Raw genomic sequence first — 26,465 nt, 5'->3', positions numbered from 1 at the left:
ATCTTCACGATCGTCGGTGTGATGACTCATGAGTGAAGTTGTCAACTCGTTTTCTCCCGATTTTCGGGCCGTTTTCGGCGGAAGGAAGAATGGAGGGCCGCATCTGGTGAGTACGACCCTTTCTTGAACCCAACATCGAGGAACAGGTCCGTCCAGTTAGACCCGTAGAGACCAGGGACGTGTCAGAATCGACACTTGCACGAGCGGGAACCGTGTGGTGTCCGTGTCCGTGTCGTTTCAATCGCTCACAAGACCAGTGACATTATTTAGCAACGGCCTTTGAGGCCACCGTTGGCCCTCCCAATTTTGCATAACCGCCGGGTCCGCGACATTTTGGGCTTGGGAGCCGCCTCTTCCGACTTCCGCCCATCTGAAGGAGCGAAACTCGGGAGTGTCGGGAGCAGGAACCGAGAGGTGGTGGCAGGTGCATTCCACTTGCGGCTGCTGTCATTGCACAATGCTCTCTTTCATTAAATTTAGGCGCTCTTGAGTGGGAAAAGCTGCCATCGAGATTGTTACCACACTCCAGAGGCGGCCATCTGAGTCCGTGGAGGAACGCGTCAGCACTTTGCACTTAATTAGTAAAATTATAATTAACAACTTGAATATATAGGAGAGAAAAAAATTAAAAATTTCCAGCAGCTTTGAATGTCAGTTGGGCTAGTTGGGAGATTTTAATGCTCGACCCTTTCTTATTTAGCCCAACGTATTTTCACACGGAACTTTTTTTCTTCAAATGACTTTATAAGACAAAATTTTCAAGCAAAAAATATTTGCTGGATAGAAAAGTTTCGTTTTGCTAAGTTGTGCATGTCGGTGAGCGAAGGCGCGCGGCGTTGCGTGATCGTGCCGACGACGACTCTTCGGAGGCAAAAGGCGAACACAAAAGTCGTCGGCTTGAATTAAAATGCACATCACACAGGCGGTCGACGAAAAAGTCACACAAACAATGGACTCGGGTAATCACCCGAAGAATTCCAGCAGCCTGGACGCGCGCGGCGGCGGCGATAATCGTTTCCCCTTCAGCAGCCAGACTCATCCTCTCGAAGAAGCAGGTTGTTATCGCCCAGTGAGATCAGATTAGAATTCCCTGCTCCCGCGGTGGGAAATTGGTCACACCAATGCGAGTCCATTAATGCCCCACTGAGTCTGGGGAAAAAATCGACCTTGAGACTTGAGACGTGCACTTTAAAATTTAAATCATATAGTTTCGGACATCGGGCGGAGTTTTTCGAACTGTACGCGCGGTGAGAGTAAAAGGTACGCTTGCATGAAGGTTGTTTGCACCTTTAGCGGTGCCTCATATTGTACGTATACCAAATCGGGTGCACTTGGTGACTCATCTCGCGGGGCTGACACAGATTGTTTGCATACAATAAGGACAGGTTGTTGAGGCTAACGTAAGGACATTATAAAGTGGATGATGGCACCATGCTTACAATTAGCATTTTATTTTCCTCCTCCTCGTCTTCATTACAATCGCATCAACATTATTACTACAAAATAAAATATTACTTATAATGCTTCCCCCTGACTGACAAAAATATTATTATTGTAGAAACTGTTGTACACAACTAGTGTTTGATAAATTGATTGATTGATAATGTTCAAAGTAATATTGTAATATTCAAAAGTAAATTCAAAGCCGTTAAGTCCGTTAAAAAGTGCTAATTTTTCTTTTATACTGGTTTAAACTGCTTTCAAATTTTTGCAGATTAATGGTTGTGCTCTCTGGTCAGGAGATGAGATTTACGAACTCCTAACCATCAACCAATTTTGTTAATGTATTCAAATCTTATTCATGATCTGCGAGAGCACATATGTAAATGGCGAAAATAGAGACATGGCGAATGTGGAATCTGGTCGCCAAAATTGCCCGAGGCGACGAAAAACAAGCTGGCTACTCAGCACGTCGGACCGTTTGGGAACAATTTGATCGAAATGTGGCACAATCCTTGTGCCAGCAGCTCAATCCAATCGTGTTCGTTTCTCCAATTTCAATTTCGGTGTTCGATTACCCGGCACTGCTCTGCTTTCTGCTGTAAAACGTAAAACAATCGAAAACGCGAGACCGCAAACATCCATTCCATCGCAATAATTTAATATGTTGTCTCTGTTGACTGCGCACTTCCGATCCGACAGCGGTAAGTCACGCCAGGTGAATGATTTTTGATAGAGCAGAAGCGGTTATTAAAATATGAAATCTTAATATTAAAAAAAAGATAAATTGCGTTTGGAAAATCATTTATTAATTTTTCTAACCATCTGTGTGGTATACAAATTCACAACTGTTTAATTCTAGTTTCCTAATTATCAACATTTGGAATATGGATATAACTTTTATTGCGTGTTCCGCAGAAGAAAAACTAATCGTCAAACAAAATTCAATTTAGAAACAGTGGAGGCCTGTGTGCTATTGTAGACAATTTTTCTCATGCGGTGAATGAGGCAAAAAAATGAACAAAGCAACAAACGGAAGAGATGGAGATCGGTGCTCCGGTTCTTTTTGTTGCCACAGACACTCTCGCTGCTGCTGTTAAACGGAAAAACAAAAGCGCGCGCGAGGAATTCGGTTCGACGTTCGCTGGAGGAGAGTGCCGAACGGGCTGGCAAAACGGCGACGGGGTAAACGAACCTCTCGCCAATTAAATCGCCACTTTTAATTCATTTCCCACGCACACACCGCGCGCCGGCCGCCTTTTATCTGCAGTTAGCGAGTGCTAAGTGTGTTTTGAGCGAAACTTTTAACATTGATCTCGCACCGTGTACTACACGTCGGAAGACAGCATTCGCTTAAGTAGCAGCTTATTTTTTTCTTTTCACTTCGCGCTGCTCAGTCACGCGGCCGAGGAAGTGTATAAGTGTGCGGTGTAATGAGCGGCCAATTAGTCGGCGATGATGCTCGTGGATAAAGAATAGAGCTGCTTGCATTTCAATTGCCGCGCGATCGCTTGGGAAAAAGATGAGTCGTCGTTGGTGGTGGAAGAACAGTTGCAGCACGCGGTTGAGGTTAATTGCTATTCAAATTTTGAACCAAACCATAGCGGGTTCTAAGTGAGAGAGTTGAAAAATCGTAGGATCTTGTTCACTTTGCTGAATATACTTTATATAAACAATTAGCTTTATGAGAAGTAATTTTATCAGCGTTGAAACTGTAAATTTTATGGAATACAGCTAGTGTTACAACCCTGATTATTTAAAAACTGTGTTGATGATGTTAATTAATTAAAAATGAATGGATATGACACTGTAAGTAGCAAAATCGACTCTATGTTTCGGTTCTGGATAGTCTATTTATTTAAGGTGGCCATTTATAAAATCAAGCTTGCGTGTTTGGCAAAAATAAGGTTGCCTTAGCCTACAAAATCGATGAAATTGGCTATTCTGCAGACCCTATGCAGCTTATTTGGGAATTAGAAACCATTTTGAAATCTATGACAAAACTCCAATTACAATTTTTCAGCTCACATATATATCTTTGGTATAAATGTAAATTTAATTTAATCGAGCTGCGGACGAAACCAGGCTTGATTCCTTATTTAATTCCGCAGCCTTGCCATCTGCCCACAAAACCAAATATATCAAATTCAGTTTGCGGCATGAACGTCAAAAGGTATACAGAAGTGCGGTTCTTGCTCTCCACTCACTCCTGTCGTGAGGCGTTGGAGCGAGTGGTCGGCGCGCAAATGTGGCCCACTCGAGGCCTTGGGCGCGAATGGTGTGCGAAAACGAACGTGCGCCGGCCGGGCGCGAGTTGTTAGCCGGCATCTTCCGCCTCTGTGGCCAAAATGCCGATTTTCGCATTAATCGCGCCTCAAGGACGCGGAATCGATCACAACAAACAAGCAAAACTCTCTTCGCCGCCAGACGCCGCGGGGCGGAAATTTCTTTCTTTCACGTTTCCTCGCTCTCGCATTGCAATTACGCCGATTTCGTCTTCTAATTAATGCGATGAACTGATTTATTAACCTGCTTTGCAAATGAGAAACTGATATCAGAGAAGGAAAAGGCTTCCTCTGTCCTATTGTCTTTAGTTTTATCAACACTTGTCATCGGGATGCGTGGTTTTTCGGTTCTAGTGAATTAATATCACTGTTTTCGACATCTCGCGGCTCTGACATACTTTTCTTCGAGTTTGATTTAAATGTTTTCCCACGCGTTAGGACATTCTTTTTGGAGTAAAAAATTTGTTATTGCGATGAAGGAGTTTGAGCAGAAAAACTGTGGAGAACGTAACAAAACTTTGAGAACAAATGCTTGACAAACTGATAATTATTTAGATTAGTTTACAAAATTATTTGAAATTGTATGCAATATTTCTGAGACTTTGAATTTTTACACAAAATTTCCAAAATATTATTCAACTCTGATCTTTTTCAATCTGACTGTCGCTATTTTAGAAATTTTGGGAAATTCCAATGCAAAAATAAAGTTCAGGAATTCCGATGCATAAAAATATTCTGCGAATTAATATGCTCATATAATAAAAGCCCTGAAGCCCTGATAATTTTCTACAACTTGTTCAGTGATCGCGTGAATGCACTCGCGTCAGATACAAACACATCTCTGGCTCATCAGCTCTGCAGCAGACCAATAAGTGCGTCGGCAGGGTCGTTAAAAGCAATGCCCTCCACATGTGTGTCGTGAATAAAAGAGAAGAAGGCGGACTGGAAGCACAGCCGCCCGCGTTTGCATCACCTGCATGCATTCTAATGATGTAAATACACACACAGTCAGCGTAAAAATATAGTCCACGGCCGGCTGATTTTCCACTTGGCGACTCGCCGCTCTCATGCGATTGATTTGTTGTTATTTTTATTCGTGCGGTTGCTCGCATAACCGCGGGCGCGCCTTTTGCTCCCCGTGGACGCGTTCGAATTTGCTTTTCCCACACGAGCCGTCGATTTTCGCCCTTATCGTGCGTCAGCCGTGAGAGTTTGCTGCGGCTCGACTGCAATGCAACTCGCCTCGGAAGTTGAAATGAACGACGCGGAAGTCGAGATTTCAAATACGATTGACCGTTGCCCAATAAGGACGACTGCCCGATTTCTCTCGCGGTGATGTAAATTCAGATTGGAATCATTATTTATGTGTATTGATTTAAATAGCTAATTTTCTTTGTTTCTGTCGAGAAATCGGTGCTTGAAAGATGCTTATGTTTTTCTAAAAAGTAGGCAGATGGTTCCGTCATTGATCTAATCAACTCATTTTATTAATATTTTTAAGTTTGAACTTAGTATTTTAGGGCTAAACAAGTCAACGACGAGACAAAACCATGCTAAATTTATTTTCTGAATATTATTTATTAAGTCGAAAGTTAGAACGCAAATCTATCGTCTAATAACATAATCGGAGAAACGTTAGACTTCTGACACATAAATTCACGTCTTTTCTTTGGCTCTATTCGCAATCAAAATCCGCGGAATTGCTTTGATTGCTACAGCGATTGGGAAGAAAGTGAAACTGCAAATTTGGGTCCGTTTCATCAACTCCCCTGTGCGGAGTAGCCGCATTCGAAAATGATTTATTCCCGCGTGTCTGATTGTCCTGCAATTTGCGCACATTCATTCAAATCTCACATCCTCCGATTCCGTCTCATCAATCACCGCTCGGACTTTCTTCTTTCCACAATCGTCCGTTCCCAATTTGAATAATTTGGCTGCGGGATGATAGCCGCTGCAAATTTATCTCGTGCACCGAAAAAACGCACACTCGTAAATCCAACCAGGCCGATTATCATTGTCAAAAGCGATTTCTCCGCCTTGATCTTTTGTCCCCGTCGCGACCTGATGGTTGCACCCGAAAACGCCTATTCGATCACTTTCACCTCTCATTTGCATCTTTCCTCTCTTCCGAATTCAATCACAGCGACCGCTCCAAGTGCTGAAAAGATGCACGCGTGCCTCCAGTCCTTTGTGCTTCGTCTGGACCGTTAGCGTGCGTTTTTGTCGGACATTTTCCGAGCCTAACGGAACACGTCCGCATTCAAGAATTAATTCGTGATTTTTTTCTCCACTTTTCCTGCACAGTCGTCATGCAACAATTACATACACACGCGAAAAGGACAAAGAGGAACACGCTTCGTTTACAAATTGTATTTCCATACTCGACCTGCTCCTGCCAGACTTTTTAAACTCTCATTCAATACGAAAGCCGCACTCTCTTGCTGGCCATTCCGTCTTCAAATTTGCTGGTAATGGGACCAGAGCGAAAACGATTTTGCTAACGAGGATTCCTGTTGTTGCCGCGGTAGAAAAACGGTTTCGCTTTGTGTCCGAGCAGCCCATTCACTCAAACTGCCGCTGATGCAATTATATTCGCACTTTGCTGCAACAAACGCCAATCGACGGGCAATCTTTATTTGCTGAATCTCAAATTGGTCGTTGTTGTAGAGCAGTGCGCAGTTTATAAACAAGATCCCTAGAAAAGATTCAAGCCAATCGTGTGCACGCTCTAACAAGCTTTTAAATTTCGCACCTTAACTTTTGTTGTTATTATTATTGTTCCTCGTCGGTGGGTGTATTGATTATCTTTTTTATTGTTCTATTCTTAATTTTTTACTTTCGAGCGCTGGTGGAAATTGTGCCTTCGTTTCAAACGAAACAGTTGATTGCTCCAAATCAGGAATATTCCCAGTCAATACCAACAATGTACTCGTTAATTAGCGATCTCTTTCACCATTTATTTGTATAGCCATTGATACTAAATTTTAAAAGTCGCCTTTTAATTAATTTGTAGTTTGCTTTTCAACAGGATGTCAAGCGTCCAAAGCATTTACACCTGTCAGCGGTTTGGAATCCAATAAAAAATGAAGGGCACTCTACAATTTTCAGTGATGATGAGACTTGTCTCCCAATAAAAAAAAGATAAGGCAAACACTGTCGGAACGAGATGAAGTCAATTCCATTTTGACAAGGAGACAAATGTTACCTGGAGAAAAAGCAACTCTATAAAACTTATCAAATTATGCTCCAGAGAGCAATCAAAAGGAAGCAGCAGACACTGAAAAAACGATTCTTCCCGCGCATCGAGGTAGCAAACGTGCGTTCGAGTGCATCCCGGCCGCACTCTAATGGCCTCTAATGAAGTTGTCCTCCGCTTTTTACGATCTAGAGAGTTTTTGTCTCCACCCAAGCTGCACGCTCGCAACACACATACGCTCGCTTGGATTAATCGCCAATGATGGGGCAATTTATTCATCTTCTGTGTTCCTGTCGTCGCTGTTGGGGTTTAATTAAACAAATCCGTGCATGCACGAAGAAAGCGCTTTCTCTATCTGGACAATTCATCACTCAACTTTTGCCAAGTACGCTCAAAACGTTTGAATGCAGAGGTGGACTGACGCTTGAAAGGAAAATAGAGTAGTTGTTTGGTTTATAATGAGAGTGCGTAACACGTGGACTGTTTCTTTTGCTGGCTGGGAGAGCAGTTCAGTGACCAGCGGCAGGCAGCGAGCCGAGTGAAAGATACACATTACCCGCTTCACATGCACTTCTCGTCGACAGTCGCCATGAAACTGGAGCAATTAAGTGTCTAATCCTCCCGCGCCTCGCGCTTAACTTATCGGCTCGGCTATAAATTTCAAAAATAAACCGCACAGCATGCCCACAGAAACAAACACGCGGCTTTCGGCTTGGACGCTTACAAATAACGAAATCCCCTGGGAGCGGCTCGATCCCTACTTTATATTGACAAATTCCCACCTTTATTTCCTTAAATCCAAAGAATTTGTGAAGATTTATTACGCAAACGTGATGCAATGAACACAAATTCCTGTAATTAAGTATTTTTACCTAACCTTTGAAGCCGCCATAAGACAGAAAAAGCCTTTTATCTCTTTATATTGTCTACGATCGCGAACAAAATTCAAAAGTCGACGCCCAGCTATAACGTTACTCGCAAAGATGAAAAATCTATAGAAATCAGGAGGACCGAGAGAGGCCGAAATGCAACACTCGTCATTGAATTTTACTTTTTTAAAAGGCGGTGGTGAAGATGCGAGTGGGTTAAATACGAGAGTTGATATAAATCTAAAACAAAGTGTGGGACTTGTTCTCCGTAGGCGAAAATTGAAATTTCCACCACGTCCTGCATGCTTGCTCTCGTAACGCGAACACGCCTGATGTAATGTGGAAAAAAGAGGAAAGCACTCGTGAATTCAAGTGTGCGACCGAGTTAGATCCAGTTCTGTGTCGAGAGCAGCTCGTTTGCGGTGGCCGACACAAAGGAGCAGATGAGAGAAAAAAGATGCCCGGTGCGCTGCAGCAGAATGCAGTGACTCCAAAAATAACGAAAATCACTTTCCTGTTCGATGTTGAAACGGTCGCCAAGTTGGTCAGAGATTTATTTTTAATTGGAGGCACTCGAGGGTTAAATGCGGACTGAAATTTATGGCGGCTTTAACGTGAAAATCCGTTTGTTGTTTTTTAAAAGCTTCCTGTAAATGACCAAATCGTGCCAAGTGATTAGCATCGACGGTTTAATTTTAGAGGAAATCGCTCAGAGGAACGCGAAATTTCAGATAGTTACAAAACTGTTTAGTTCTTTTTCGGATTCAGAGGAGCAGAACGTGCGACAAATTACGCAGAGCAGATCCTGACTGAAGACGCACTGAATTTTTACAAACTTTGGAGACCACAGAAACCGTTGCAAAATACTGGAAACTTCGTATTTTGAATGTTCATATTACATTTAAAGTAAAAATCTCATCCCGGACATTTTCCTCGGAGGGAACAAACGCAATCTTTATTGTCATATCGTCTAAAGTGTGTGATGCAATTAAGACGACGTTTTGGTTGGTTGGAGGAAAAATCTCAGTGTTGAAACATCATATTTCAAGCCCTTTTAAAGCTTACTTATTTAACTTTTCGCTTATAATTTCTTATTTAGCCACAACTACTGGTCAGTACTCACAATCAGGGAGAAATTCGGTCCAGCCGTCAACAAGATGACCAGCTGGCCCGTCGGTGAAACGATTACGGCTGCAAGGTCTTAGAGAGAAAGATGTTAGGGCATCACTAATTTCTTTTTATTCAAGAGTGTAACATTTTATAGCTCAAAAGAAAGTCGCTATTGCACAAGTGGAGCGAGCATTCGGCCGTCAATTCAAAACTCGGATGAACAAAGTAAACATAACGACAGTTTTCGTACACGCATTGCCACACCGTTCGGCCGCCAGAAGTGTGAGAGAGATAATTCGGTTGGCAAACTGCGGCAGCGATGGTCGCGTTTTCCTCTCAGACGCGCCATTTGTGATTGGCCAGTCACGCTGCGCTTTTAATTCAATTAGCGCAAAGACAAAGGTGCAATTTGGGCCAGGGCGGCTCTCGTGCTCTCGTGCTGGCGGAACGCAAGCCGCAACAAAGCGGCGTGGTCATTTCCTCGAATATCGAGTGTCACTGACAAAAGATGCGCTCAAAAATAATCCTTTCTTTCATGCTTGCTCTCTCGCGGCCTTTTGATTCAATTTGTTTGTTTACAAGCCTCTCTTCTTGCATTGAGAGCTGGCTGCTGCTCTCATCGTTTGTTACTGCGAGTTGAAAGGGTCGAAAAGCGCGTCAAGTGTGAATTTCAACGAACTGGCGTTAACTCAATCCTGTCCCGTGGATAGTTTGTTTTTCGGGTCCGTGGCTAAGCGCGAGGACTGAGGAGCGTTGAATGATGAAATTTCACAAATGTGACTTTGCATAAATCATTGAAAGGAAGTTTAGAAACCAACGCACATTTTTCTACGAGGACTAAAATATAATTTTAATGCGTTCTCCTCGAGGATGGTGCGTGATGGTGCGTATGTAAATAATGAATGTTTAGAAAGTCCGTTTAGGCTCACAATCTGCTCCTTTTGTTGGCGTTTTCACCTCAAAATCGGCAGTGCCTGTAAATCAAACTGTTACAATTACAGAATCGTGACGATCCTTGAGTTCAAACTGCATTTTTCTGTCGTTTTCCTTTGAGGAGCCGTTGATTACGGCTCCCATCGTGAAGCGCTCATGATAATAAATTAATTATCCCTCTAGCTCATTTGATCATTGTAATTTGGACGCTGCACACCGCACAAAGCAGATTTCGACAACTTTCTTCGTTCTCAGCGTGTGTTGCTGCTCTTCATTTTGAGTTTTCCGCCGTACAAGATCTCTCGCCGAGAGGTGTCACTTATTAAGAAAACTCGGATCCAGCCGGCGAACACAATACACACGATGGAGCGCGATGATGAGTGTGGGAACCACCAAATTCGATTCTCCACGCTTTGAGCAGCAATATTACTGCACATTTGACGACGCACACTTCTTATCGCTAGAACGAAATTGAAAAATTGTCCTGCGCGGCCAAAAAATAGAATGATCCTGGAGCACACAGACGGATGAAAATCTGCGTAATTTGTGAAAATGAGAGTTTGATGCGTCATAAATGACTTTTTATCCGTTCGCCGTATACATTAAAGCGGTGACAATAGGGTCACTGGTGCACACACCTCGCGCATACAATGAAGTTCTCCAAAAGACATTTTACATTAATCGGCCTTGACGGACCGTGTGACGGATTTGACTATCAAGTCATTCCCCTGCACAAAGCGTTTAAAGCCGCACCGCCGCTGACTTCCACTTTCGACCTCGTCGCCAAACGAATAGTCAGTCCCCTGTGGGGCCATTTTAGACCGACAATTCTAGAGAAATGCAATGAGTGTCGCTGCGGGAGAAAAATAAACCCGACAGGATTCCAAAATAATAAGGTTGTAAACGTGTGCGATGCGTTTCTCCCATTTTCGATAAAATCTGAATAAAAGAATATTGTTTTATGGGCGTATTCTAATTATCCGTGAAGATGCGTTCCAACGTGGGAAGACCATTCATCTTGTCGAAACCCCCAAATGTGTTTGAACAGTTCACTATGAAAGAATCCTAGAGATGTTTTCCCGTGCTGATGAGCTCACTTTATGCATTGTCGTTCCCCGTTCATACCAGAAAGAGTGATAAGTATCCGAAGGACGTGAGTTTTAAAACGTTTAAAAGTGAAAACGAGCAGCGTTCCATGTGTGTGCATTTTCTGTGACATTGATGGCGGCGTAAAGTGTCTGCTTACACCAGCGATTCAGGCGCATCAAACGTTTTAAGCCACACATGAAGTAGCATTACCGAGAATAAAACGCAGAACATGACTATGACCAAACCCTCCTTTAAGGGGGATTTTTTCCACTTCCGCTCTGTGGTATACCTCTCGGCCTTTCTGAGTTTGATCTTATAAATTTCCCTCGGCCGAGCGGAAAATCGAGATTTAGAGCCTGCATGAGTCGGCGCCTGTCAGCTGCTCCTCTTTCTGCCCGAAGCCAGAGCAATGAGAGTGCATGCATTTACCTGCTGGCCTTTTAACAAGTTTCAATCTACACCTGAGTAGACCTGTTTGCAAGGTGCACCATATGAAGTGCGTTACGTCTTCAAGACGGTTCATTTGCATTGCTAACAAGGAGAAGTCACTCGCGGCGTCATTATGCATAACTCTTTCAACCTGCGACTACTGTTATTTGCATCAGAGAAGTAAAAGATGAAAGATAGTGTCGTGCGAGCACAACGTTTCAATCGCATTAATAGGAAATTCTGTCAACGTAAAAGTCAAGAAGCTAATTTGCGCTGAAAACTTTAGGCAAAAAGAATTGAGAGTGAACCTTTCGGCAGTTTAACATCACAATAAAGAATCATGAGTTAACTTTGCCAGAAGGTTCAAGTAGTCATCATGAAAAATTTTATATTTTTGCCTTAACTCTCAAGGAGATCCAATTTTTACTGCTTGCCGATGAAAAATGTTATGTTACTTAAAAAGCCGTCAGTCAATACTGTGCAGCAAAATCTAGAAAAGCACGCATTCCAAAAAAATGAAAAAAGCACGTTCTCACGAACTTAAACAGATCGGATGTTGTGAAAAACTGCTAGAAAGAAACTACTTTTTTAGTGGCCTTATTTGCCGCGTAAAATTTAAATGCGTCCACTTTTTGAGTAAATTTAAAGAGCTGTTTAATTTTGTATGGATCGAGATCGGAGGAAACCGCGTTTTCTGTGTGAAAAGCCGCCGCGGCATGAATGGCCTCTCGTCTCCGTAAAAGGCCGGGGTGGGGGCAGCTGGAGCGGCCGGCGTGCGAGCGGCGCGCAGACACACCGTCAGTCGCGGTGCTCGGCTCGGTCCCCGTGGTTGTTGGTGCTTTCGCGCGTCGCCCGTTCGCCCAGAAAAGGTGTTGCCCCTCGTTGACAATCGTCGCTTGTTTGCTCGCACGGTGCGTGGTCACTCGCGGATTCCTTTCGTCAACAATTTAAGGTAAGGGAGGATGTGCGCGGCGTATTTTTAACCATTCTGGCTGACGTCACCGCCGTTTTGTGTTCGTTTTTTTATTCTCCTGATAAGTTCAGCTGAAGCCCTTTTTATCCATTCTCGACGGCGTGCAGCTTATAAGGCGGCGCATGTTTGTTTTCCATCCGAGATGACGATGCGTGTGCGACATTGCGTTTATATGGCCGTTGGCGTGCTGCTTCTTCTGTTGCTCATTAGCGTTTGACAAAGATTGATGGGTGATTCGTTAAAAGCTCTAAGTTTATGTTTATGCACTTATTGGATGGAGAGGAAATATTCGGCGCAGTTCGATGTGATGGATTTTTTACACATTCAATTTTATGTTTACTTGAGAGGGTTTTGTCGCATTAAAAAAGCCAGGAGATTTTGGTACTGAAATTTTGTATTTCCAAAATATAAACATATAGAGCAAGATATCTTTGATCAGGAATATCGAACACCTTTTTTTAAGGAAACTTATCATTAGTACGCCTTCTTTGAAAATAGAGGGAACGACTTACCTTTTGTTCTCTAACCAAAACCCACTCAGAAAATATTCAAAAAGGGAACTTTTCTCCCGTTTATGTTGACGTAATCCTGAAAATATACACGCAACAAAATTTCGACATTTTCACCATATTAAAATTCCTCTCCGCCTTCCGCGTCGAAAGAGACTTTGAATCTCCTCACAATTGGAGCCTAAGCCTCAGAACTGCAAGCTGCACATGTAATAAAGTCCCAAATCCGATTATAGCAGAGGCAACGGCAATTTTGCCTCCGAATCCACGACCAACAATGCAGCGGCTGGTGATTAGGCGCTGAACTTTGCGTCTTTGTGACAAAGCACCGAGAACAGTTAGGGCCAGCGTGGAAAATCGTAGAAATACACACAAATAATGCCATGCACACGACCCGGCTGCGCGCGAGGAGCAGAGGTGCCCGTGTGTTATTAGGGGGGCATTATGCAGCAGCACGCTTGCTTTCGGTTCAACAAACTGTAATCCCAGTCATCGTGTGGGCTTGAGCAACACCAATTAAAAATGCGGAAAAGCAATCGAGAAAGGGTGGACAGCAGAGAGAGAGAGAGAGACGCGGCCGAGAAGTCGTACAAGACGCTCACGTGCATGGTGCTAATCGAGTTACGTGTCTGGATATTTGCTTTTTTCCAGCTGGCCGCTCAACGCGACACCCCCGCTTGAGCATCAGACGTGTCAATCGCATACACTGCTGAACATTGGTGTCACATTAGCACCGAGGGTTGAACTTTCGATCTTGTATCCAGCGAACTAGAAACACTTTCAAAGGGGTTGTTGTGACCTATATCTTCTGATTATATTTCGAAAAAAAACAAGACGAACTTTCCAATTTAAAGATGACAGTTAGTTACAATTTTTGAAATTTGAGTACTTCAATGAAGAAATGTCATACATTTGACAAGATGTACTCGTGTTTTTCCTCGTAATGAATTTCTTCCTCCAACGTATGGTTTCAAGTTAACTCAACGATGTTGAAAAACATATTTATTAGACTATAGTTCGCTTGTTATCTCTCCAATGCGACAATCTAAGCCGGGAAAAGATCTTAACTCCAGCTTTGCGTCGTAGATGAGGCAAAAAACGGCTCTTTTGCATAAGAAAACCTCACAATCAGCTCTCAATTAAACAAGAAGCTGGCATTGATTTTATCCGTGGTGTTATGATGACGAAACTAGAAATAACAGAGAAAGTAGTGGAAAAATGGCGGTACTCGAGCGATAATCAGATCCAGTGTCACTTTGGCGTCTTGGCTGACAGAACGGCGGAGCCGCGTGCTCGGTTGACCCCGTTGTGCTGCTGGAGTAATTTATGCATATTTCTTTGCTCATCCGACTCCAACAGTGGCATCCATGCAGGAAGTAGTCGAATGGCCAGTCTCTTTCCATCCAAATCTCGTTAATTTTTTAATCAGTGAATTTAGAAGATATTTTCCTATGATAAACATTCGTGAAAAGTTTATTTGTGGGTTTATTAATTGCTGAAAAATACAAGCTTAAATAGAAATTTCTGAATAATGAGATTGTGAAAATCCCTATCATCTTCCCATTATTTTAAAGCTAAGATTCAGAGGATCTCGACCCTCTTTGTAGCAGATAATCCATCTCATTCTAAATATCTTGTTGATAACTCATTCATTTGTGACGTTTCGATTTTCTGCGGTCAGCTTGGAAATCAATTGGTATATTTTCCTCGCCTCCGCTTGCCAGAGTCGGCACAAGTTTAAAACAATGCTCTCATTGTCAGTTCTCAGTCAGAGCTTGGGAACTGCTGGTAAGTGCAGACTGACAGATCGTCGCATTCCCGGCGACAGCAGGGGAAACGTGAGCCAAGGAAGTGGTGTCCCTTCGTGTCACGTTGGGCATCGTTCCCCCAGCCCGGCAATTGTGCGGTTGGTCGATTCAACCAGTGTAGTTCAAACACGGCCGTATCAATACAAGAGAAAATGCAAATCACGAAAAACGAGAAGGAAAGATGAGCTGCTGTCCGGCGCATATGTCACGGGGGAGGTCGTGATCCCTCCCCCTCCTCTCTGAGTGAGTTAAAAGAAAAAGACAATGTTTGCAATTATCTCGCGGCTCGGATCACGGATAATGGGCCGTTGCGAGGAGATAGAAAGCAGAAGGCTCGTTGCATTCTCTTCCCGATTTTTACGAGCCCTGCGGTCCTCTCGGTGAAAAGCAATATTGCTATATTAATTACGAGAGCATCTCAATTGCATGCATGCGCTAACTCGGCGAGATCTCCGCCAGCGATATCAACGTCGGGAATGAGTATTACAAGGCGCTTTTACGCTGCTGCAACGACACGAAGCGGCAGTAAAAAAGAGAGCCTGCCTCGTGAATGTTGCTGATAATAGTTTTTGATTTGAATTTCTAATTGCTTGATATGAATCACATCGACTGTCTAGACCCTTTTTGACAGTCTCAGACAGGAGTATTTTTTCACCAGGCAAATTTGATGCAAATCAGATTCCAGACAAAAAAACTTTCAAGTTATATTTGTGTTTGTTTTAATTATTTTGTGTTTTTATTCAATTTTTAGTAAGATCTCGTTTCACAGGTTGGATTATGCTGCTCTCAAACAATTTAGATTTAGTTTGTTTTCCCTGGTTTATGTTTCTTCTATGGTTTCTTTAATGAAAATAAAACCTTGACAACAAACTTGAAGTTTTGCCTCTATCTTCATAAGGTTGCCTTAGCTATAAAATAGTATTGTTAAAAATACTACTATTTTTAGGGGTTTTAAATTTTTTAACCAATTCTGCTCCCAATAAGCGATTCAATTAAACTTTCGTTAAAAGTATAGTTGGAATTGTGGGTCTTCCAAATCAGACTCATTTCTCCCTTTGCGTTCATAGCAGCGAGGGTTGCTCTCATGCAATTTCAATAACATTTTATGTCCACCCTAGTCTCAGCCAAAGCGGGGGATGATTCATGCGTCAGCGGGGTGGCAGTGTGGGGGGTGCGTGAATCACGTGCACGAGCATGCCACCCCGCCGGCTGTATGTGCTGTTATATTAAACGTACTAAATGCTGATCTCTTCTCTTCGAAGGAAGGAACGATTGTCCATTCGGTCCCAGCCGATCTGCGATGCGACTTAGGACTGGCCGGCCAGTGCGCCAAGCGCCTTGGAAAGCCCCCCGCCCCTACAACTGGCGCGCAGGTTGGGGATGTGCTGGCTCAAGATGCCGGTGCTCTTGGCACCCTTCTGAGCCTTGTCACCAAGGACAAGGCCCCCTATAGGTTCCAGAAGAGGCCGGAGGCCTTCCTCGATACGATCAAGGTGGCCTTCGATTGCCTATTCGCTTACCTCGAGGAACATAAAGTTCGAAAAATTGCTATGCCTCGGCTTTGTAGCGGATTGGATGGTTTGGCATGGCCCTGGGTGAAGGACGAGCTGCTGAAGCGCAGTAAAAAACTACGCCACATCCCTAAGGGGTCCGCCCTGGAAGTGCATGTGTATCACCTGCCCCCGCGTGCTGAACGCAGGCCGACGAGCGGCGCTCCTGCGCTTGAGATTGGTGGTCCACTGAGAGCGATAAACGAGAATAAGGACGAGGTTGATGACGATGACGATGATGATGATTTTGAGGATGTCGTTGGTGATGTTGGAAATGATGCTACCCTATCTCAGACAAAACGACAGGATGACGCCGGCGTGGTGACTAGACGGAAGAATAAGAGTAGAAATTTTTAATGAGCCCCGAATCAAATGATGTACAATTATTATTGTGGAATTGTGAAGGCCTTAAAAGTATCTTTCACCTGATTGACGAAAATTTTTTCATAAAATTTGATATAGTTATTCTGACAGAAACCTTTTTGACAAACAGTTTCTCGATCTCGGGGTTTTACTGTAAAAATATTTTTGGCATCAAAAACAGTGTTGGTCGCCCAATGCGGGGGGTGTCTGTTTATTACTCATCTCGTATGGGAAGCCTGATCAGTTTTGCGGCTCAAGAAAATTCATTGATTCTGAACTTTTCTCACATTTCTCTTGTTGCAGCCTATTTTCACCCTAAAATGACATGCGATGAAATAATGGATGAACTAAATTCTGCCGAGGAAAATGTAGTGCACAAAGAGTTGGCCATTTACGCAGGCGATTTCAACTGCCGCATTGATAAAATTACACAAAAAGGAGAGATGATTTTGGAATTTGCTAGCTTCAATGATTTATATTTAGTAAACTCCTATCCACTGCAAAGCACGTATGTAACTGAAAATGGATGTAGCGTAATTGATCTCATTTTTTGTGGAGCAAGAGTTCGATTGAAAAATTTTGCCATTCAAGACTCATTTGTGCGTAAGCATAGATTTGTATGTGCTACTTTTCGATTGCCTAACATTGATTCAAATCCTAAAAACGCTGAAAATCTGCATAGTAAAGTTAACTTAAATATACTTAGAGAAGGCATTCTTGATAGCAGCAGTAAGTTAAAATCACATCTGACCAATGATAATGTTGAAGATTTTTATAGAGACATTTTGCAGATGGTAAACGATGCAAATTGTTTAATCAGGGCCAGTCAGAGAATAAGCCAGCCGTGGTTTGATGCAGAGTGCTTTAATTTTAGACAAGATTTACTATTTTTGAGTGCATTTATTGATTCTTTATTTTTCTGGATTGGAGCTCAGGAGGAAAGGGAAGAAGTTTATGAAACTTTTGCTATGGCCAAAAAATATTACAGAAAATTATGCAGATCTAAAAAAGCAGCTTATCAGGAAAAATTGGACGAGCGAATTTTGGGGGAAGCAGAGTCGCTCTGCTATAAGTTTCTGCAGTTGAATGACAGGGGCTCGAATTATGTGTCCAATGACATCCCAATGGACACTTGGATACATTTTCTGAGCGGCGTGTTCAATTATGGTCACTTAGCGCAGGATGATAGTTTAAACCTAAAATCTCTGATGTCCAACTTTCCAAGGAGCGATAACATTAAACTATTTTTGACTGATGAAATTGAGCTGGCATTAATGGGTATGAAAAATGGTAAAGCGCCCGGTCCGGACGGTGTGCGGAATGGGACGATCAAATTCTTGTGGGGGGAATTGGCACCCGAGATAACCGATTTCCTGAATACGTGTTTGAGGTTGGGCGGTTTCCCATCTGCCTGGAAGACGTCTAATCTTAGGCTGCTCTTTAAGGGAAAGGGGGATGTCTCGGATGTCGATTCCTATCGGGGCATTAATTTGTGTTGTTCTCTCTATGGCCTGCTGGACAGGGTGATGACAAATCGCCTGTACTCATACCTTATCGAGTCCATCCCAAAGAATCAATACGGGTTTGTCAAAGGGAAATCTACGATTCAAGCCGTACAAGTATTATTAAACGAGATCTCCCAAGTAGTCTATAGAAATGGCAAACCACTTTATGCACTATTTTTGGACGTTCGCAAGGCTTTCGACTCCATTGACCGAATTTTCGTTTTTGAGCAGTTGATAAACTCCGGTAAACTATGCTTCGAAGAGCTGAATCTATTAGCCGCAATGCTGGATGTGAATTATTTGACTGTTCTGGACGGAATTTCGAAGTCTGGGCCGATTGTCCAGTCGAATGGAGTACGGCAAGGCGGCAGTATTTCCCCTTTCCTCTTCATTTACTCGCTCTGTGACATCAACCACCTCTTAAATTTTGCTCCAAATGTTAAACTGTTGATGTATGCCGATGATATTGTTTTACTCTCTGACTGCCTGGAGGACCTGAGTGTTTTTGTGCTCAGTTTGACAAATTACCTCGGCAAACGTAACTTAAAATTAAATCTGGCCAAATGTAAAATTTTAAAATTCAGGAACAAGGGCAAAGGCAGACTAAAGAAGAGTGACACTTTTTCTATAAATGATGAAAAAATTGATTTTGTTACAGAGTTTACATATTTGGGTGTCACATTTCAATCCTCAGGTCTCTCTTTCTCTAAACATGTGGATAGGAAAGTAAGAGCCGCTATTTTCGCTACATCAAAATTAAAATCTCTCTCCAAATCATCTGTCATTACAGCATTAAAGCTTTTTAATTTAGCCATAGCACCAATCGCTAGTTACGGCATACAGGCAATCTGGCCATATCTTACCTTAACAGACTTAAATAAGTTAGAATCTGCAAAATCTCGTTTTCTCAAAAAAGCCTTAGCACTGTCAAAATTTATGAAATCTAGACTAGCATATGAGCTTGCTGACACTGACTTTTTTGTTGATGATCTTCTTAAGAAATTCTCACTCTCAGAAACTGCTGCTTACAATAACTTTATTATTAATAGACTTTTCAAGCTCTCCCAGATCGATGGGGATTTCTATGGCACCCCTGCAATGGGCGATCCGGGCTGGAAAAATGCCTGTTTTCTAAATAGACATGTTTTCACCAGGCACGCCTGTCACGATTATCATTATGTTTACTGTACTAACAAGAAATATCATTGTAAGGCCGGTTTCGATTGCAAATGTGTATACTGTGATGAATATGTGAAGTTCTACCACTTTTTGGAATGCAAGAAGATCCCATTGACTCTCATGCGTGCTAGTGTACTGTAATATTTATGCATGTCTATATCTGTTGTACACCATTGGTGTTTCTTTAAATAAATATATACTAAATGCTGATAAGCGCCAGCCTTGGCTCGCGGTCAGGGTCATTCACAGTCGGTGAGCTTTATTTTCACGTGGCATGCGACGGATGGAATTTTAAATGACCAGCCGGCTGGCCGCGTGCGCGACAAAAACGACATATTCCGGAGTGGATTTAATGCAAGTTTCATGCACCACTTGAAAAAACATGCGACAAATCGCGCCGTGCCAGGCCGCGGACGTCTAATTACGACTGCGTGTCGTCCGTTTTAACCCGCCAATTGAATGCAATTACTCAAACTTGGCCGACAGACAGTAATTTGCCTTCCGGCTGGTACGTGCCGCGGTATGATTAGCCTGTCGATTTAATTAATATTTGTATCAGCACAGAGTAATACATCATACTTTGGCTTTCCTTTGGCGAAAACTGTCAGATCGTGAACTTGAGGCGAAAGCGTTTAACTCTCTTAGCTAATTAAGTCAAAATTGAATATGGAGTTCTATAAAAATCTTGTGGTTTTTGGAACGAACAAAAAAATGATAAAAACTGATCAACAACTAATTTACTTCCTTTTCGATATTATTTTTTTTTCTTTATTCGATTTTTATATTAAGAAAAATGTAGTTAGGTTTTGGGTTAGCAAGGCAAAATAATAAACCAATCATTGCACAAGGAGTGCTCTTTAAAATAGGCCTAACAGTCCTACATTTCCGTAAGGTTTCCATGGCGCGACTCGCGCCTGAGACACGCTCTCTCGAAGTACTAAATAAACCGATCCGCTATCCCTGTCGCGCAAGGGAAAACTCCAGTTCTCGCTACTGAATTTTATTCAAATCAGTTTATGCGGACTGTAAAAAGCCATAAAGCGCCGTGCAGATTGGCGTCGTTGCGTGCTGGGGCCTGGCAGATCGATCTTAAAACTTATGAAAATGTGTGCGCTCGCCGGCATAAATCCGCGCACATATAACATGAAAAAGTCATGCAGCGCAGTGGCTCGATCGCGCTTGAAGGGCTGCCCCTTCTTTCACGGCCCAATATGCACGAACGACAAGGAAAAAATCGGCGGCTCGCGTGGCCGAGTCGCTCGAATGCCAGTGTCACGAGTTGTCAAATTTAAGTTTCGTGAGTAATGTGGAGAGACAAGTATGCGTTAATGGTTTGTTTTCCGGGCAGGAAAAACTAGATTTTCTGTTTTTCCTATACGAGAGCACGCACAACTTTGCTATTTATAAACGCACTAATTATGTGTTTGCGGACTGATGGTGGACCTCAAAGTGTTACACACCTCCTACCCATTCAGTGCTTGAATCTTGTTTTTGCTGCCACGAATATTTATCTCAACCTGCCAACCAAAAACAAAGGCTCCTCTGTGTGAGGGCAGACGCCGAGTACAAAAACCCGTGTGGTCTGCCATTGCTGACTGAGTGAGACGTTCGCTGGACAATGAATGGCTTTGTTTGAGCTCTTAAAAATTATGTAAAAATTAGTTAGCGTGCAATTCGTGCAGAGAAACTCGGTGAATTCATTTATAAATCCGAGAAATCATCCCGCTTTTGAAAGCTAACTGCTATATAGGCGTGTTTGTTTACCGAGCGACAAAAGAAAAGAGCGTGGAAAGCGTTCGATGGCTGAATTTGGCACTCGTGATCCATCATCAGCCGCGACTCGTTGTGGAAAGCAATTTAATGAAGAACGACGGGGACGCGATTGTCGCCCGCCTCCAGCTCTCGCAGCCGCACAAAAGCAGCTAGTTTGAACTCCCTGGCTTTTCCATTAATACTCATTCACCGCTTATAATGAGCCTGCAGAAACAAAAAAATCAATTCAAATTTCAAATTAAGAGAAATCCGCCTCCGCGCCGATGAATAATAAAGAAAGCAAGAAAGGTGTACTGCACACCAGCCGGCGTGGATCACGTTTCTCGTGTTTTCAAGATGCACACTCGCCACATGTTGCATCTCATAATATCCGACAGCCGCGGGACAACCCCCCAGGGGGCTGTGTGTGCCAGCGAGACACGGGCGGCTGGCACCCACCCACTCTCTGATTTCGTGACGCTCGCATGCCAAAATATGGCGCCAATTAGCCCGGATTATTTATCACGCTGCTCGCCCACCCACGAGCAGGTCTGGCAAAATAAATATTTCCCCAATACAATCGGCTTTGATTAGCATCAGAAAGGTGGTGATTGTATTGAAATTGATATGGAAAGCTAGGCGAAAGCAGGGTCAAAGGGTATGCGTTCGGTCTCAAAGATGAAATTTATTTTCTGCTCTCAGTCAGTGAGTTTTCTTTTATTCATTTAAATGGAACGCAGCTGTCCTGTCAAAAGGATTTTTGCAAATCATGTTTCATTTAAATTTACTTCGAGTCAAGGAACATTCTCTTACAAACTCGAACACAGAAAAAAGTAATAATTAAGAACAAGACGAAAGTATTTAACCCAAATGAGTAGGCATCTGAATATTTTTACGTCTTCATTACTACGCACTTGAAGACGAAAATTACTCGAATCGTTTTGCCATTCACGGCCCACTGGAGATGGACCAATTTTGCAAGGCGCGTAAACTTAAACGCCACCAATTATCGAATTAAATGGGCTGTACATTCCGAAAAAGTGATCGGAACGTACCCTGCCATTACGCAGTTAACAGACCATTGCGGCGAGATCGGATCTGAACAGTGCAGTTCCTGTGCCGCCGGTGATAAATTATAGGTGGATTAATTTAAGGCTCGTTTTTGTTTTGTCTCTCAAGGTCGCCGGTTTGCCTGTAATGCTGCGTTTGCATGAGCAGCGGCCGTATTATCCAACGAGAGCGCTCCCAAATTACTCAGCAATTGTTGGGCTATTTTATCCTCGCCATCAGCAAATGTATACGCAACCATACTGTGCTGAGTCTGCGAAGAGAAAAATGCACGCGTGACCGTATGTCTCATCAGAACAATAAGCACGGAAGCAATCGCACCGCTTTTAATTGGACTTGAAATTATTTGTGGCAACATTCTCTGCTCTTGTTAAAAGATAAAACCGACGGAAGCAGTGCAGCGAAAGATAGATACACGTGCGCGATTCCTTCTTGAACAACAACAGCCTACTGTGTATGTATTTAATTCTTTTCGTTACGAAACAACGCGGCATTAATGGCCTGATTCCGTGTTTCGCGTCAAGTGCACAGCCTTGGAAATATTTATATTTTTTGGGTAATGCACACCAAACAAGCCCATGAAGTGTCAGAGTTTGACTGGGTAATTCCGCCTTAGCCCTTGACTATAAAAGTGCTACGATTTTCCGTTTTTCAAATTTAGGATTTAAAAAGTAAAAATATAAATAGAGACTCCTTCTTTAAATAGTTTTTTTCTGATTTTCCATGCAGCTGATTCGATCCTTCATTATTTTGGTTCATTCAATAACCTTTAAATATCCGAGTATAAGAAGACTCAAAATTTATACTCCGATTCTCTTGTTTTGAATGTCGTTAAATAATGCTAAAGTTCAGATTCATCCTCTGCTCTTTTTCCTTGGGCGTACCAATGCCGCGCATGTTATTTGTCTTTCGACGAATCGATGGACGCGGAGATGGACACAAATCAAATTGAGTGCGCGACAAGCACGCGAAGTCTGCTAGCGTGGCCTCAACCTTGCACTAAATCGACCCAGGCGGCGAATCAGTCTGGCCGATTGAAAATCAATTCGCCGGCCTCCACTCACTTGGCCCAACCACTTTCTTCTTTCCTTCCATCCTTCGCACCAATGGAAACAGCAGCACTTGTACCTAATTAATAAGTCAAAATGAAAAATTAATCCGAGTCGTGACCAGGGAGTCGAATTTCATGCTGCAGCCGGACACCCGGTGCGTGAGCTTTCTAATTTGAACTTGTGCGATTGTCTGTCAAAATCGACTCGGACTCGGGATATTATCTCGAATTCACGGAGGAATGCTTTCAATCGAGTCAAGCGCGGGTTTAAATTTTGAATTTAATTGGTCTGTTTGCTTGTGGAGTGGAGCAGCCAACTAAAGATAGCAATCGCACATTATTTTTATTTGCAGTTGAAAAACAAACTTTCTTATCGTATATATTTATGCCAAATAAAAAGGAAGACATCGATTGGAGGGAAAATACTTATCATTTCAAGTGTAAGAATAGAATCAAAATGAAACGTTTTTTGCATTATATCTTTCAGCAAGTGTTTCAAAAAAAATAATAATATAAATCTGTCCATAAGCCTCCAATTTTTTCATACAATTTTCCATCGACCTGCAATGCATTTATAATTTTGTTCATGACAAAATCTTCTCTACAGAATGATGTGGCATTTCAATTTTCCCTTAAATTGAATACTTCGTTAGGGCATTTAAATGAAAAACCTCTCTCACGACCATTTTCACCTTTTTGAGAGTATGCATTCAAATGACTCGAGAAGAGCATTTTGTTAGGCAGAATAGCGTGGCGCGTTGGAGTTCTCAAGGCTGTTAATTCAATCACCGAGAGCAGTCTCCGAAATCCACATACCACTCTGTGCGCACATTCGGCGTCGCCATTGTCTGCCGCTTGATAAATGGATCCTGCATGATACTTCCCAAGCCGCATCATGCGCACCACGGGCATTTGACATTTAAATACAAATTTTCACTTTTATTGTGCATTAAACACGTTGGAGTATGATGGAACTTGAGAAAGTCAAGCGTGTGCAATAATAATTCCAAATTTCCAGAGACTCAAATTTTCTTTGCATTGCTCACATTTCCGCATTATTGCATTAATTTTTAGACTCTCTCGTTTTAATTTAACTACCCAAAATGATAATGGGAATTCCTGCTGTCCCTAAACTGGTATGTAATTTAAAATTTCTTTTCGTGTAAAAACGCAGCATTCATAACAGCAGATCAGACACTGTCACAAATTTAACAGCAAAGGTAATGTTTGGTTGTGGTTAAGGCTGAATTAATAACAATTTACATGACGCATCAAAATCAAAACACCGTGAAAGTCGCTGCACATTGCAATTAAGATTTTCCAAAAATTAATTTCGTCCGTAAATTATGAGGGAATTTCGAAAGGAAGCTCCAACGCTTGCTCCCCTTGTTCCGAGCCTAATTATTCATTTCCAAATAAGCCCGAGGTGCCACCGCGTTGACGCCTTTATTGTGTGAAGAAGCGAAGGTGAAAAGACTCTGAAAATCAATTCCTGTTGTCTGCAACAATTATATTTTTTGCTTTGGCATTGTGCTGCTCTATTTTTCGGCACTCGCCTCATGAATTATTGAAACGTCTCTCACGACACGCCGGGGTTTGTAATTAAAAAGAAAATTTGATGAGAATAATAGTGCAGAAGAGCTGCTTTCCAATCTGGCCATGCACAATGAGCCGCTTTTCTTTGCTGCTCGCTCACACGCCGTCCATGTGCAATCTTGTCGTCCTGGATTTGCTCCTTTTGGTCAAGATGAGATTATTCGCTGCTCCTCTAGCCTGCACACATAGATAGTGGACCATCCTCTCGAGCTCTTTCACCCACCGCGCGCCGCGTCTCTGCTGCAAACACACACCTGTCGATTTTCATTTGAGGCCGGCCTCGACTCAAATGGCTCCTGAGCAATTACTTTTGCATTAGTTGACGCGCAGAACTCGCAAAGTGAGAAAGCCCATTAAAATCTAGTTACCGTCCTGTGTTTTTGTTTTCGTCGTTACGGAAATTCGCAAAGTGCTCTTGTAGAGGATTTCTAGACGTCTAAAGTTTTGGCAAAATTATATTTTTGCGATGAAAATCAAGCAATTACGGTGGGGCCGCTCAAGAGAGAACTTCGTTCCCCTTTCATCTTTTTGGAGAAATAAAATAAACGAACACGAGCATTTGAACTGTTGTTATTACTTATCAGATAAATAATGAGATTTCTCCCACACGTTTGCAGACAATCTAATTCCAGTTCAGGCACGCCTGATCTCGTTTGCTCGATCGAGAAGTTCGAAATTTACGTATTCACGCAGCCCTCAATTGATTAGAATCTGTGAATTGTCTGATGAAAGAGCTATGTTTGCTTGGAAACTCGAAAGTGCCGCTATTAATTCGCCGTGTGTACGCTCGCGTCCTTATCTAAAACTAATGAAGAGTTAATATTTCCCTACATTCAGGTGTAATTTATAGCGCAGCCCGACAATGGACGCTCGTTGTCTGAGTCAAACACAAAAGAGCTGTTCCAGCTGCGAACAAATATCCTGCACTCAAACAAAAGCCACTCCTCTTCCATGCTACGCTCTGGTGTCTCGTGTGTGTATATTTTTCTTCTTCAAGCCGGCCGAAAAAGCATTTTCCGACATTCGTGTGCGCTTCCGATTTTCTATTTTTGGAAAGAGAGAACTACGCCCAGCGCCGTTTGTCGGCTAATTATGTATTGCGTTGCACGAGAATGGGGGATGTCAAGCTTCAAGCTGGAAGAGCTGGTTCGTAAAACTCGCACCCTCTGTTGGATGCCTCCATCCATCCTCGAGGTGGCACCGAGTCGGAGCGAACGGGAAAATTAATAGTGCGAGCTGCAAAGCTATATATAATATGCAGCACGCACGGCCGTGACCGTGTCGGCGGCTCTGACAAATTAAACGCCGAGTTAAATTGGAATTCGTCATGCACCGGCTAATGAAGTTTAGCAGAGAAATATTTTACTCTTGACTCTCTGAAGCGAGCTTCTGGTAAATCCGATTGAAAATTGGATTTCATGAGTCACACACCCTTTTTAAAAACTAACAATAATTGAGAACAGGCCTGGAAAATGAAAGCATTTTATGTTTTGTTACCAGTAAATTTTGATTTTTCACTCTAGCAAACCGTATGTAAGTCAAGATGCTAGATGCCATAATTGTCATGTTAGAAAAGGAATTAATTATGTTTAATTTTGGCCTAGTAACTCTCTGATATTCCAAAATTACCATAAACATTATGGACCAATTTACTTGATTTCAAACATTTAGCCCGTGACTTTTACAAGGAAATTCGAAATCTCTTGAATCTTACAGACTTCATCCAGTGTCTTCCAGAGTGCATATTAAATTTCAAATGC

The 26,465-nt window shown here is 42.6% G+C and overlaps 1 protein-coding gene across 8 annotated transcripts in view; it reads left to right on the top strand.

Moving 5' to 3' along the window:
* klar (klarsicht) overlaps nucleotides 1-26,465 on the top strand; it is a 61,852-nt gene continuing 35,387 nt past the window's right edge. For 7 of the 8 annotated variants that reach the window (XR_010574645.1, XR_010574644.1, XM_065481838.1 and 4 more), the window contains exon 1: nucleotides 1-106. The gene's annotated coding sequence lies outside the window, so the exon portion shown is untranslated. Of the gene's footprint in view, nucleotides 107-12,143; nucleotides 12,304-26,465 lie in introns of those variants that run through there. The other variant, XM_065481834.1, reaches the window with a different exon arrangement.

This window comes from Cloeon dipterum, chromosome 3, assembly GCF_949628265.1.
Source record: "Cloeon dipterum chromosome 3, ieCloDipt1.1, whole genome shotgun sequence".
In the NCBI taxonomy this organism is placed as follows: domain Eukaryota; kingdom Metazoa; phylum Arthropoda; class Insecta; order Ephemeroptera; family Baetidae; genus Cloeon; species Cloeon dipterum.
Note: the sequence above shows the minus strand (reverse complement) of the source record. Positions and strands in the feature narration are given on the sequence as shown.